Genomic DNA, 13353 nt, shown 5'->3' with positions numbered 1-13353 from the left:
CAACCCTCGTAATTACGCATATACTTTATTTATCACGAAATAATTGAAATGAAAGTTTGATTTTGCAAAACAAAATTGAAATTCATGCTCTATGTTGTTCATATACTAAATTGATTTAATGCAAAATATGATACGCAATGATAAATATTCAACAGTGTGTAAAATACAGACATATTGATTTCCAGTGATATCAGATGACAATGCTTTCATTATTCATTTAAGTCTTGATTGATACAGTTGGGAATGACTTTGCAAAAATGTCGAAAAATTGTTTGCGTATCGATCAAGATAGAATATTGCTGTTTAATAATTTTTGCGAATTATGATTTATTAATTAATGATACAATGCATTCATGAATCGTTACTGCAATACATATAAAGTGCGATCACACACATTACATTCTGATAATTTTAATCATATTTAGCTACTGTTTAAAATAAAACCATAACACTGTAAAATCATATAGTTTTATGAGATATGCGATAATAAAGATGAACATTTTAAAATGTCGTAACATTTCACAATATCATGTTCTAATGTAGTGTTTAAATCAATAAGTTTGATAGGCGTTATGGAACCGCAAAATCAGAGATGACGTTTTTAGATTGATTTCCCATTAATGCAATAACCAAAAAGTAATATCCGTATTAAAACATCTCTTTCAAATTATGCAAACTTTGTTGTACCATTCTCACAAGAAGGGGCACAATCAACAAGCAAAGAACAAGATCATAAGTACCTCTATATATGTTTAACGTTCATATATATATATATATATATATATATATATATATATATATATATATATATATATATATATATATATATAACGTTTTTTTAAACGAAGACTACTCTCCACCAACAAAGTATTACTCGCCCCTTGTCCGGACAACTCGCCACCTATCATAAATACATTTTATGCGCATTTGATTTGCAATTTGTTTTTTATTTTTTAGGTATTTTTTTCTTGGGGGCGAATTGTTCTGATTCCTTTTAACTTTAATAAAAACGGGTCATTATTTTAATTACATTGTTGCTTTCGACTTTGAACTTTATGTTTATTCTTTTTTAATATTGAAAAACATGCCTTTTTGAAGTTCATACGTCAATTTGATTATATAGACATATTAACCATCATTTATTTTTATTTTTTTGTATTTCAAACTTAACCGCAATCATTTTGCTTCTTTTTACTTTATTTCATACAAAATTCAGCAGCAATGAATTCCAAACTTTGCGATAAGTTTGCATGGTGCAAACAAAGAGACCATATGCTGATTAAATATCAACGCTGATTTATTTCAAACAATCTTCAAATGGCATAACGTTTCATTAATTTCAACACAAATACACTGAATTCTTGCTAACTTACTAAAGCATTTTTTCCCTTGTGAGTTCCACTGAGGTTTCTGCTTATTGATTTTAGAGAGAGAGAGAGAGAGAGAGAGAGAGAGAGAGAGAGAGAGAGAGAGAGAGAGAGAGAGAGAGAGAGAGAGAGAATGAGAGAGAGAGATAGAAATAGAGAGAAATAGAGTGTGTGTGTGTATTGGGGTATTAATTTTTTGCATTAGCAAACTTTCAACAACGCTTACTTTGTGCCAATAAATTGTGAATCATTTGATATGTACTGTTATCAATCAATGTAGATTGAATCAAACTATACGAGTGATTTGTACATGCCCTATTTATGATTATCAATTATATTCATCAATGATTAAAAAATCTTAGTTTCACTCTTTTTTAAACATGTCCCAGCGTTGATCGATTTAACAACAAAATTATTTAAACCTGGTGTTTAAAAAAAAATTTCAACATCTTTTTGCAAACAACCGTTTTATGAGATATGCGATAATAAAGATGAACATTTTAAAATGTCATAACATTTCACAATATCATGTTCTAATGTAGTGTTTAAATCAATAAGTTTGTTAGGCGTAATGGAACCGCAAAATCAGAGATGACGTTTTTAGATTGATTTCCCATTAATGCAATAACAAAAAAGTAATATCCGTATTAAAACATCTCTTTCTAATTATGCAAACTTTGTTGTACCATTCTCACAAGAAGGGGCACAATCAACAAGCAAAGAACAAGATCATAAGTACCTCTATATATGTTTAACGTTCATATATATATATATATATATATATATATATATATATATATATATATATATATATATATATATATATATATATAACGTTTTTTTAAACGAAGACTACTCTCCACCAACAAAGTATTACTCGCCCCTTGTCCGGACAACTCGCCACCTATCATAAATACATTTTATGCGCATTTGATTTGCAATTTGTTTTTTATTTTTTAGGTATTTTTTTCTTGGGGGCGAATTGTTCTGATTCCTTTTAACTTTAATAAAAACGGGTCATTATTTTAATTACATTGTTGCTTTCGACTTTGAACTTTATGTTTATTCTTTTTTAATATTGAAAAACATGCCTTTTTGAAGTTCATACGTCAATTTGATTATATAGACATATTAACCATCATTTATTTTTATTTTTTTGTATTTCAAACTTAACCGCAATCATTTTGCTTCTTTTTACTTTATTTCATACAAAATTCAGCAGCAATGAATTCCAAACTTTGCGATAAGACCATATGCTGATTAAATATCAACGCTGATTTATTTCAAACAATCTTCAAATGGCATAACGTTTCATTAATTTCAACACAAATACACTGAATTCTTGCTAACTTACTAAAGCATTTTTTCCCTTGTGAGTTCCACTGAGGTTTCTGCTTATTGATTTTATTTTTAATTTTGATGGCAGAATGCACAAGGAACAGGATTTCTGTGACCAGCAATCTGATGAAGTAAATTGCGTTGAAACAAGACAGTTTTGGTGACCGTTGACTGTACCATGGGGAAATTTCTGCACGTATAAGATTATCTAGATGAAAAAAAAGTTTATTCTTTGTCAAATTAGATAGAATATCTTACGTGCACTGAGATAAAATATCTATGATCATTTAGTTCATTATAGTTACTCAAATAGCTGAGTTATGAAAACATATTCAAAAGGTCTTTTTTCAATTGTTAAATAGGTTTTTGAGACTTTACTACATCCTGTAAAGTATCAAATCAAAAATATTACACTGAGTTTAATTTGCAACACGATAAACTCGTTTTATATATATTTAATTCCATTTAGAATATATTTTGTTATCAGTTTTTGGTTTCGTGAGTCTCTTTTTTCCTTTTGTGAAACCAGATTCAATAGTCGATCATTCTGTTGTAATATCTGTATAACCTCGTTCATTGACTGTTCGTAATGGTTAGCAGTGGTGCGTTGATCCTCCAGAAAGAGGGTTGGGTGGTAATTCATGGTGTTGCCTGGATATGTCTTTGTAATAGAAATTTTGAATTCAGTTTACATATAATACCTCTGCTCTTTCTTGTAATATTTTTGATTTAATCATCTTTGTCTACATTGTATGCTCATATTTGCTTTTTCATTCCTATGAAATCGCCCTGTCACCTGACTTTCAAGACCAATCGGATATAGAAGAAGAAGAATATTTAAGTATAATAATAAATACTGCTGCATCTCCGTTTCATTTTGGGCGATGTAAAAGCATTAAATCTTGCGACATATCTTGCGTCGATATGCGACTGTTGTACAATGAAAGCGACCGTTGAAATCGCTCGACACCAGGTGATCGGACGATTGAATATCCGCCAAAATGATCGGATGAGAGATCATGCGTTCCATGGTACGAGTGCTCGTGCGAGTCAGAGGGGGTATATATTTCGACCATTTTCGACGCTCTTCAGTAGACATAGTTGAAGCGAGAGAACATGCCGCCATAAAAGAAACCAAGATGCAGCAGCATATATTATTTTTCCTCAATCTGATTATTCTATTATATCTGATTGGTCTGGAAAGTCACGTGTCAGGAAGATTTCATAGGAATGAAAAAGCCGATATGAGCATACGATGTAGACAAATATGATTCAATTAAAAATATTTAATCATTTTGTTTCTTTTAAAATCACAAAACAAACTTAACTATCTATGATTTGGTATTATGAAAGAAAAATGAGACAGTATCATAGGAAATCAAACAATACCGTCGTTATTGCTATTGAAAAGTCAAACAATTTTTAGAGATCAATGTCTTTTTATATTAATCGTATGTTGTTTTATAAAACGTTTATTGAAATAATATTCAGGGAAAATGAAGATTTATACCCCCCAGAAAAATCAAATTTCCTAGAGAAATAAATTTTCATATTTCCCTTACCATCATGCAATAAATGTTTATTGTCAATTGTGGTCTTAAACAGAGATGCTTATACAGGGTATATATACTTGTAGAAATCATTGTTTTTTGAGGCAAATTAGTCGTGCAATAATAGTAAAACGTTGCAAGATTACATGAGAAATGCTGAGCAACAGTCTCATGGTCGCAATACACACGCATATACAGCAGCGATTCATCTTACGACCTATAAAAATTGTGCATCACTCTTGCGAGTACACAAAACGTTGTAAAACGTTCCTACTAATGTTCGTGCGTTGCACTTCGATGATTTGGATCACATGCAACGAATGCGATAGTTCGTGCAACGTATGCGAAAACTCGTGCAACGTATGAGAGAGCTCCTGCGAATCAAAAGAATTCCTATCGCAAAGGGTTGTAATGTGCTCGTGCGCCAATTGTGAAAAGGGTTTAACCATACTTTCCAAATGCATTGATACAAGGCGATCGTGAAGCTTTTGGAAGTCTTACAAATCCCCAACCCAACATCTATAGCTGCATGTGATATCGTGTAAAGTGAAGAGTATCCGCTTTTCCGGGCTAAACACAAAGTTGGGTGGTTCCTATCAAGGGCATGTATTTACGTTTTGCAATAAGCTCCGGTCAATTCTATTACAAATAATTTAGAAGTCAATATTAAAAGTTTTAGTGAATAATAAAAACACAAATATTTGCATTTTTCTACAAACAAGAAATAATTGTATTTTCGTGTATGTTTGATATTGTTTATTTTTATTCTGAATGTAAACCACTCATTAAAATGATGAAAAATACACAGAATTATATTTATGTAACAATTTAACACAATCATTATGTCAAAGACCATTATTTCTCGTGGCGTATGCATTATTTCCTAATTGTTTTGTATGCCCTAAAAACCGCAAAATTATGGATCTGCAGTTATGATTTCTGTGAATCAAACATTATGCATGTTAAAGCAAATTTAAAACATTTTCAACAAGTTTGTTAAAATCAATTTTTTCGAAAAGTTTTTAATATATGTAAGATTGCTTTGATTCGTTGATTTCAGTCTTTGATTATGGCTAAGTTAGCTAAAACGATAAGTAAAATGGGTTCTTTTATTATTTTAATGTACTTAATGAACTATATTTATACATCGTAATTGTATGTGTGGAAGTGCGTGTCGTACACATACCTATGTAAAGCTAGCTTCAAAACACTGATTGCAAGAATTGGCTAATGCGACAAGGACTGCGTTCAACATAATACTACGAACGTTTTCAGTTGTATTGCCATTTCGGACATTTTCAACACTGCTTATAGTAGTTGGCATTGTCCGTTGCAAGTGAGTGATCAAACAGTATTGAGTAAAAATCGTAATATTTGATGTTCCAATTTTAAGTGTACAATAAGGAACCTCGACCTTACGGAATACAACACTGTTCCGATTTGGAGGGGGGGGGGTATGTAAACTAAATCAAGTAAAATAGTGTTTATACTGTTTTTATGATTTTTGATAACCAGTCAATTTGAAATATCGATTCTTGCCGAATAGGTATTAATGACTGCATTGTTAAACATCTATAAAAAAAAAATTAAAACAAGTCTGTGTAGGTTTTTGAACGTTAAATCAGGAGTATATAAGCTCAGTTTTGATTTGAACAATCGTATCAATGGACAATTAAACAGAAATAATCAATTTTTTGCATAGCTAAAGAGCTTCTATTGAATAACCATTCATCTGAATAATTAATGAATTAGTGGAAAAATGATAACAATGATAAACTTGGTGATATCGTTTTATCTGTTTTACTTGTACAAACAAGATTTGCTATCGTATGTGTTTATTCAGGTATACATGTCAACTGAGGTGTACTCTTCTCTATATTTGATTTGCAACGTTATTTTATGTGTTTTTCATTAATTATTAAGTTTTTTATCAGCGTTTTCAATAATAATTGGTCTCAGACCTACTTATTGTTGCCTTTTAAGTTTTTGGGTTTTTTTTCATTTCTTATTTATGTATTTGATAACATGATATTCAAAGTTGGTTTAGTTGGATCAAAATTGATTCATTCAGGTTGATTCATCTACAAAACAATGTGGATGTTTCAAACTTCCAAAGCTCTATGGCTCCTGATCAATCTCATTGTCCAGTGTTCCAGTAATTTACATCCGGGCTTTTCTCGACTTGAACAAGGACACCGACTGGACGGAAGCGTGATTAATTCCTTCCCAGAATTCAGTTTTCTGGACTGTATTACTGAGTGTTTAGTTACTCCACGATGCGCGTCAGTTAATTACTTCAAAGGAGCAAATTTCTGTGAACTTAACTATGAAAGGAAACAGACGGCATATTTTCAGTTTACGGAGAGTCCTGGGTGGGTTTACAGCGAAAAGGATCACTGGCCGAAGGTTTATACTTTATCTTTTTTTTGTTATATTTTGTTGGAAACTATACAGTTCGTTTCTTGCTGTTAACCAAAAGAAAATTTATTTCTCTATACTCTAAAAAGACTTCTTAAAGTTCTTAAAACCTCATCATAACAAAAAATATATGGATTTTTTTTAATACTAAGTATTTGTACTGTTCCTATACTGTTTCTTATGATATTGACCTATTATATAATATTAAAAGCGCACGATATATAATTTAAAAAAATAAAAATCAACTTTCAAAGCATCAAAAACTGTTAGAGTTCAATTAAATATGATAGACACATCTCGATCTAAAGGGGTGTGTATTGTAAAAAGTTAGCAATATATTCTTAATAAGCCGATCATTCAATGACTGTCAGATTTAGAACCCCATTTGCTGCTTATAATTTCGATTAAAATTAAGAAAATATATAGAAAGTTCTGCAGCGAGCTTAGTTTAAAAAAAAGAAACTTTAAAGTTGGAAATCCGACCAAAAGCGACACGTAATATGAATATGTAATAGATTCCTAATAAACGAATAGAGTGTGTTGTATCTTTTATTCATTATAATACAAGACTTTCTTCACTTGAAATTTATTTCTACAATTTTTTAAAGTAGATTGGAAAAAATGTTCACTTTTTTACTCTCATTTCCAACATGGTGAGATTTGCCATAATATCATCTGTATGTTTTTCTTTATTACACACTATAGAAGAAATTCAAGTAGCATAAATGCTTATCATTGATAATTAAATGTTAACAAAAATGTTATATTTAAAAGGTTCAGGACATTGTCGTCTAAAACATTGAACAGTTAACTCTTAATGGCTCGAACTTCGGTCGTCTCGCAGTCATGTAATACTGAACAATCTGGTTATAACATGCATAAAATTAATAACTTTTAGGCCAGACGATTTATGGATAAAAAATCGTAGTTTCTCTCTCGATCTTAATAGCCGGCTCAAATTTTGTAGTATAAATGAGGAATGAACAATACCTTTTGGCTGTTTTAGGCCAGATAATATATGGATATAGAAAAAAAATTCTCTTTCGATCTTTATAGCTGGCTCACATGCTGTATTATACATGTAATGGGGGAGAAAATCATTACTAAGACAATTCCAAGCTCTTGACTTTCATCATTTGAATCTAATAAAATTTCAAATGTCTCATATTGAGTAAGGGTTTTCTATTTTGAGAGAGAGCAGATATGAAATAAATTACAAAAACAAAACTATCACGTTTGATTCAAGATTACATTGACATCCCTATGTGCCGATCATACCAATATCTGGAAAATCATTCATTTGATCAATTTTTTGGGTTATAACAATTAAAATGTTCTGGTTTACATCTTCAGCATTGTAAAACACATGGATTTCATTTATTACTATCTTTTTCAAATTTAAAAACCAGAAAACTATTTCTAAAAATGTTTAAACTATGGCAATTTAACATATATTGTATGTAAAATATCAAATGATCATTAAAGCAGTTTTGGTTACAAACCTATACAACGAGAATGTTATTCTGAACTAAAAAGCAGTGTTTCATTATGTTGTGTGACATGAGATGATAATGTATATAGCTATATATTTTTTTCTCATAACATAATTAGACATATTATATAATTGTGAAAAATATAGCAACGTTTCATCACTTCAGCTTCATTTCACTTTAATCTAGTGATATTGACGATGATAAAAATTATCATAATGAAATATTTAAAATACATGGTAAAATTAATAGCAGTGGGACAGTATGCCTAAATGAAATATAGTTGCCTTTTTATTCAATGATTCAAAGAACAGAAATTAATTTTAAAAGAGTAACATTATTGATCGTCAACATAAAAACATCATAATTCTAAAAAACTATTGATGTTCACCTATTCTAGTTTAGAGTTTCTTTATTATAAATTTGGAGAGAAAAAACGTGAAACAGTAGATAGATAGATAGATAGATAGATAGATAGATAGATAGATAGATAGATAGATAGATAGATAGATAGATAGATAGATAGATAGATAGATAGATAGATAGATAGATAGATAGATATGTTAACCACTTACGATTGTGTATATTTACATTTTTAAAATATATTTACATTTTTAAAATTAAAAAAAAACCACAAAAAATAACCCAATCTCTGTTTTTAAAATTGAGAATTTGCATATTATTGATAGAAAAAATATGCCCAGTAAATCAAAACGAAATAGAAAGGGGGATTTTCAAAATGTAAATGTCTGCTTAACAGTCATATCTGTGAATTATTATATTCAACTATTAAAAAATAACTTGACCTCCACAATGTTTACAAGATATGATTACAAAATAGTCTATACAATGTAATAACTGTCATGCAATCAACACAGGTCATAGATCAACGTCCTGTCTCTCCTTAAACCTAAAATTATCCTAAGTATAACAATATAAGATTATTTTTGTATCTAAGGAACTAGCTGGAGATTGCTCTAACTCAAACTGCAGCCTCAACGAAAAATGTGTACACGATAAATACAGAAAGGAAACCCACTTAAAGTGTGTTACTTCAGGTATTTCAATTTGAATTAGTGAACACGAATACTATTTTTTTTTATTCTATCACCTAAAAAAACAATTATATGAAGATGTGTTAATTATTCCTTATAATTTCATACCTTGTGTTCTTATTGAAGTCTTTTTTATCTAGTGTGGTATATTTAAATTATGCATTTGCCCATTGTTGTGTATATGAAGGTGTGATATCGTATGTGTATAATTTGCATATCACACTGGTCAAAATACAGTGGATAATTGGTGAATTATGTTTTAAAAATCCAACTTTTTGAAGATTGTGGGATACCAAGAAGACAAGGTCTCGTATTGACTCCAACAAAATACGAAGACGCCATTGGTATACACTGAAGGGTGCACGCCACGTGTTCTGAGGGATACTCCCAGTTTGGTTTTGGACGACTTACCTGTCAATTAAACGGAGAGTGGAAATATGATATCCTGTGTGAAGAGAAAGCAGGTAGCACACTTAAAAGACATTATTGATTGCGATGAGGTTAAACGGTTAATGTTTTCTTATCTCCAGAGAGAAAATACTACACACCTAACAAATCATTGATCAGAAAAACCTGTATCATGCTACCGACTAGACGCTGTCTTTATTTAGATGATGCGTACACGTTATCACATGTACTATCAATTAAACATCATTTCATCTCTTATGTAATTGGAATATAAAATGTTTAAATTGACTTTGAAGAATTATTCCACACAGATAACACAATTAAAGTAGCGATGATAAATAAAAGTGAAATTATTCGTGTGCTTCGCGTATCTAGTTGATCTTGTTCGCCCTGCATGTATCTATCCCCGATATATTTTATCCCGGAAAGCCGGAGTGTATTCGCAGCGATTGTGAGTTTGTACACGCGAACAAAGATAAATTGTTTTTAAAATGTGTTTTTATCTAACTATTGAAAATCAATAATGTAGTTTAAGCTATGAAACGCAATCTAGTGGCAGAATCTATTAACGCACAGGTTACAATGAAGTATCAATATCATAGCCGAGAGAGAGAGAAAGAGAGAGAGAGAGAGAGAGAGAGAGAGAGAGAGAGAGAGAGAGAGAGAGGGGGGGGCAGGCTGATATAATTATGCATAGCATTAAAATTGCGCTATAAATAAACCTTACTCTACTCTTCTCGCAAATATGAGCTTTTATACTTTAAAGGGTAAATACAAAATTTTAGTAATGATAAACAACGGGGCGCAAATTCAGGAGTAGTTTATAGATCATTAGCATCATACAATAAAAACTCTTAGGTAAATAAGAACAATTTTTACAATATTTGTTAAAATGTGAAAAGATTAACACCGTAAATGTCGAAGGCTGCTTTCGCCTCTAACGCCAATACCTCATAATTATACCCCCGCTCCGAAGGAGAGGGGGTATACTGTTTTACCCTTGTGTGTCTGTCTGTCTGTCTGTCTGTCCGTCCATAACAAATATTTCTGTCGCATTTATCTCAGCAACTTTTTATTGCAGATGCTTGAATTTTTTACACAGTGTTTGTTAAGGCATGCCATATCGTGGGATATATTTTTGTACCAATCGGACGTTAACTACCTGTTAAATGACGACTTTGTTTATTTTTGACCAATAATTTTTAAACAAATTTTTGTCAAAGAATTCTCAGCAACCGTTTATCGAAGATGCTTGAAATTTTTACACAGTATTGGTATAGGCATGCCATATCGTGGGATATATTTTTGTACCAATCAGACGCCAACTTCCTGTTAAATGACGACTTTGTTTATTTTTAGCCAAAATTTTCAAACAAATTTTTGTCAAAGAATTCTCAGCAACTATTTATCGCAGATGCTTGAAATTTTTACACAGTATTTGTATAGGCATGCCATATCGTGGGATATATTTTTGTACCAATCAAACGTCAACGTCCTGTTAAATGAGTACTTTGTTTATTTTTAGCCAAATTTTTTAAACAAATTTCCGTCAACGATTTCTCAGCAACTATTTATTGCAGATGCTTGAAATTTTAACATACTATTTGTTGTGGCATGCCATATTGTGGGATATATTTTTGCATCAATCGGACGTCAACTTCCTGTTAAATGACGACTTTGCTTATTTTTTAACCAAAATTTTCAAACTAATCCCTCGCATGAATATAATCACTGTGACAGTTAAACGCAAGAGGAATAAAACAAAATCGAGTTTAAAGGTATTAATGATGAAATATAACCAGGTTAAAATGCATTAGGAATAAATACACGCGAATTAGGCAAAATCACCTAGATTTGCAAAAAAAAATCCCACTGCATTCTTGCTAATCAAATTATTAATTTTGTAAAACAAATCATATAGAGAATCATTTAACTGGGGATAAAATATCATAAAAGAGCATGATCTTTATTTAGAACTTTTGTCACTGATAAAAAAATTCAGATCCATAATTTGAATTTTGATTCATTGATTCAAGTAAAGCCAGAATTTAAAATGTTAAAGTAAATCGGGATGAAAGCTGATTTATTTGTGTTTTAATATATATGCAATAGATTTGGGAAAAAATGTTTGTTACTAGAGACTCGTTCGCTGTTTTGTTTTAGAAAGTATTCAGTGGAGAAAGTAGTTACGTTAAATAGGGGTATGACGTTTTAAATAAATTCGATTTCCTGATGGTAGTTTTTTCATTATATTTTTATTTGAAAAATATGAAATTGCACTTTCAAACAACAAATTAAACACTTACTGTTTTTTTTTTCAGAATGGGGACAATATCAGGATCACATTTATCGTCTGTTCTTAGACAATCTTCCTTGGGCATATGCTGAAGTATGTACCTAATATATAAACATATATTTGATACAATTTAATAATTTTTCAATTTTTGTTTCTTCTTTGTTTATTATTATTCTTAATTGTTTGTCATTATTAAACAAGCAACCACTGCAAAAGTTGGGTTAATATGAGCATGAATGTGTGCGTGGATGAATAAAAAAGTCTTTGAATTGTATTATTAAAATGTTTGTATGCATATAAAAAAATGATAAATTTTTAGAAAAGTATGTAACTATATATGGTTTAAACAATCTTGCTGATTTTTCATTTTCTGTCATTTCATCAAATTTATCTTATCTTTACAATAAATATATTTTTGTATCAGAAACAGTGTGTAGGTATGAATGGATATCTAGCTGAGATCGGGTCGCCAGATGAAAATACCTGGATTCTAAATTTTCTCCTAAACAGCCAATTTTATGGCTCAGGTAAAAAATAATAACTGAAATAAAAGTAACAATTATTTTGGGGAGATATATTACTAGAAGCTAGCAAAAGACAGTGATTAAACTGAACATAAAGGTATATATATAACACTTATTCTAAAAGAAAATTTATTCTTATGATACCAAAATTGAACAAGGTATTGCTATCTTAACATTTTGCTGTTTTTTACTTAAAACGGTCATTCCACTTTTAAGTAATCTCTTTTGTACACAATCAGTGTGGATCGGTGGTAATGACCTCCAGAACGAAGGAACCTTTATTTGGAGCAAGAGTGGGCAAGCAATCAACTGGGACAATTGGAGTCGAGGAAATCCCGATGACACTAATAGCAACGAAGACTGCATTGAGTTCTACACATTCAGCGGGAAGTGGAATGACAATTTGTGTGACACGGGGATCCAATTTATCTGTGAAAAAGATATCAATTAGAATATAGTGACCAAATGTACAAATCACATTTATCATATGCGAACTTTTTTTGTAACGAGAACCGTTTACTCATTATATTGGATTCAAAAACATGAATAAATAATACACATATCAATTAATAATGGCAGGTGTTATAATATTTAAAAACCAAATGATGCTAGCTAAGGTTCATTTTAATAAGGTTGAAATACTCAATTCTTTAAATGACGTGGTTTTGTCTACGACGGTAATGGTGTCTGACGTTAATGATTTTTTGTAGAAAGAACAAGATAAATCAAGATTTATAAAAACCTAAAAGAGGGCGGTCTAAGTTATGGAACATGTGCCTGATCTCAATTATATTTTTGAACAATAAATATGTTAACATCAAACATCTTGAACTTTAATTTGATTCTGCTGAAAGAAAAAAATCGTAGATGCTTTTAAGCAGTTTATGACTAAATTTAGGACTAAAAA

The 13353-nt window shown here is 30.6% G+C and overlaps 1 pseudogene; it reads left to right on the top strand.

The window, feature by feature from the left end:
* Positions 1–6318: 6318 nt before the first annotated feature.
* Positions 6319–13199, top strand: LOC128172897 (aggrecan core protein-like; annotated as a pseudogene).
* The last annotated feature ends 154 nt before the right edge of the window (positions 13200–13353 follow it).

The sequence above is a fragment of the Crassostrea angulata genome, chromosome 2 (genome assembly GCF_025612915.1).
Source record: "Crassostrea angulata isolate pt1a10 chromosome 2, ASM2561291v2, whole genome shotgun sequence".
Lineage (NCBI taxonomy): Eukaryota > Metazoa > Mollusca > Bivalvia > Ostreida > Ostreidae > Magallana > Magallana angulata.
This window is presented reverse-complemented; position numbering and strand designations above follow the sequence as displayed.